Source organism: Xyrauchen texanus, chromosome 24 (assembly GCF_025860055.1).
Source record: "Xyrauchen texanus isolate HMW12.3.18 chromosome 24, RBS_HiC_50CHRs, whole genome shotgun sequence".
Classification (NCBI taxonomy): Eukaryota; Metazoa; Chordata; class Actinopteri; order Cypriniformes; family Catostomidae; genus Xyrauchen; species Xyrauchen texanus.
In genome coordinates this window covers 21,594,384-21,597,664 of record NC_068299.1, presented here as the reverse complement: position 1 = coordinate 21,597,664, position 3,281 = coordinate 21,594,384, and positions in this window count along the sequence as shown.

The window sequence follows — 3,281 nt, the reverse complement described above, 5'->3', positions numbered from 1 at the left end:
AGGTAATGGCTGTTTATCCTTATAAAGTATGTTATCTTCCATTTAGAGATGTCCCGTTTGATCAGCCGCTGATCAGAATAGGCCGATATTCGTCTTAAATCGGCAGTCGGCCGATCGTGCCTAGATTTAGGGCCGATATTTTTTGCAGCATGCAGGCAATCACACATACACTGCTCCTCTAATGAATGAGTGCTTTCTCAGCCCTTGCACCATGACAGATTGGCCTATGGAGGGTGAGTTGTTGGCAGTTCTAAGCATTCACGAATTTCAACTTTCAGACATGATGTAATTGAGATGAATATGCCGGTTTGTTTTTAAAATTGGGTAAGAATTACATGTGTGTGTGAATATTAATTTGCCCATTTTCTAGAGTCATTACGGTAGTTATTTAGCCTCTTTTCACAGTGAACAGGAAGAGGATATAGAGGCTACTAACAGGTTTAAAAACAAATTAAACCACAAATGAACATGCAAATACATGATGTGAGTCAGAAGTTGTGTTGAGTTATAGAGACTGCGCAATCATGAGCACTTTTAGCTTTACTCTCTTTAACATGAGCACTCTCTATGTCAATCAAAGATGTGCACTCTTTAGGTGCTCTCGATATCTCATCAGTCAATCATCCCAATTTAAATCAGATTAATGTTGGTCACAATACCACTAATAATAAATATAACTGTTTAACCTTCAATAACGACACCGTCTTCATGCATTTGCTTAATAATTAGTGATTTGTGCTACAGCAAAACTCAAATACAGTAAATAGACCATAGATATTAATGATTTCTCACTGGAGCAGTTTTAGTTCTTGTTATGAATATATTTTTGCATCTCTGAGGTGTGTGATACTTTCATGGTTTTTACTGGTTGTCAGTATGTCACAATAGCATTTTGATATTGACAACAGAACTATTAATAACGGTTTCATTATTGTTGAACTTGGGCCTGTTCAAGTGTAACTGAGTTTATGCCACTTTTAAGCGGAATTGCGTAATTTGAATTAGTTTTTATAGAATACATTTTTTGTTATGACTATTCTATTATACAAGTCAAGCTGTTTACACCATTTGTAAGTGTATGTAAGATTTCTATTAATCCATTCAGAACTGTGGATTTGTGATTTAGTTTTTGTACCTGAATATTAAAGCTATTACACTGTTACACTAAAATAAGCTATTACACCATTCTAAGTAGAAGTTGAGTTTTATAAAAATGCTAGCTGCACTAAGTTAAATGCATTAAGCTGAAGACATCTTTTAGTTAATTTGTTTACTTAGTTATTTTTGTAAACAAACAAAAAAAAAAAACTGTCTGCAGCTCTATTATCTAAGCAAATACAAGAATCGGATCGGGACTCGGTATCGACAGATATTTAATATTTAAATATCGGATCGGGCTCGGGGGCCAAAGAAGCTGATCGGGACATCCCTACTTCCATTACAACTGCATTTGTGTTTTTTACAGATGATTTAATTAAAGGGTTAGTTTACCCAAAAATGAAAATGATCCCATAATTTACTCACCCTCAAGCCATCCTAGTTGTCTATGACTTTCTTCTTTCAGCCATTCAGAGTTTCATCCAAGCTTTATAAACGGAATGAAAGGTACCTTCGATTTTGAAGCCCAAAAAAGCACATCCATCCATCAAAAAAGTAATCCATTGGGTCCAGGGGGTTAATAAAGGCCTTCTGAACTGAAGCGATGCGTTTTTGTAAGAAAAATATCCATATTTATAACTTTATAAACTATAATCACTGGCATCCGATAACGACCATCCACGCATTCACTGGCTTCCTCTATCATCTGCACTTCCGCGTTTGTCACTTCTTACCGGAGCTTACACTACTTACTTTTTTGATGGATGGATGCGCTTTTTTGGGCTTCAAAATCTAAGGTACCATTCATTCCGATTATAAAGCTTGGAAGAGCCAGGATATTTTTTTTTTAATAATTCCAATTGTGTTTGGCTGAAAGAAGAAAGTCATATACAACTAGGATGGCTTGAGGGTGAGAAAATTATGGGATCATTTTCATTTTTGGGTGAACTAACCCTTTAAGCATGAAACGCATCATTGTCTTTTTACATTGAGCTCTAGAGAAAGATACCAGGGAGAACTTTGGTGAGGATTCACATGCATTTGTGCAGCTGGAGAGCCAGCACCTCAAGCAGGTGCACCTCCAGTACTTCATCCACTGACTGCTGCTCTGCTCACTAGAGGCTCTCACCATGGAGAACAAACGAGGCCGTCGTAATATCTGGCTACAGACCTCCCACCAGAGGTGTTTTTATTTTTTTATTTTTTTTATTTCAGAACATTTGGGTAATGAGTCTGGTACAACTTCACCAAGAAACAAGGTGCATAGATAGAGCCAATACAAATGTAGGGCATAAATACAGAAACTCTTGTTATAGGGTGAAAGTTTATTTTAATAAAAACACCATGGTTCAGCACACAGGCCTTCGTCACGTTTAATAAGCTAAAAAACTTTTTTTTAGCATTTTTCTTACGAACAAGTGTCATTCGACCTTCCCTCGGAAAAACTTCACTCACTCAAACTTCATAGCTGCTTCTGCGTCATGCACACACTTGAGAACGTGCCAGACGGAGGCTCCTGGTTTTTGCCGTCAGGACTTCATTCAAGCAAGACCGGTTTATTTTTATTCATCAAGAGAAATAAAATGGTCAGATATAAAAAGGTCAGATATAAAATGCCGTTGAATCGTTGTCATAGTTGCTGACATGTTAAAAATAGATATTTATAAGCTGCAATTACCACATTACTGACATGATATTTGCAGGTTTAAGATTGGCTTCCTTTGATTGGGCCATGTTCAAAAAGTGCACCATGACATACTGCCCTTCACAGAGGAGTCGGGTTGGGCCAAAGCCAACCAAACACTGGAAGAGCTGGCAGAATTCTACAACAAAGCAGTAGGAAAATTTAGACATTAGTTGAAGAACTGCTGCTGATAAATTCAAGCATACAAAAGCATGTTTATTTTGTCAACATGTCTTAGGGGGATAATTTTTTCCTTTATCCATTAGAGTCTCTGACTGAGCTCTCAGAATTAATATTTTCTGCAAATGATACGTCATCAAAATAAAAAAAGAAAATCCAAACTCTTCCACTGTCCTTTGTAGCTCATCATGGCCACCACTTGTATGGGTGTGAAGCACCAAATTTTCAGCCGTAGATGCTTTGACTTCTACATAGTGGATGAGGCATCTCAGATCAGTCAGCCGGTATGTTTGGGGCCACTTTCTATGCCCGGCGCTTT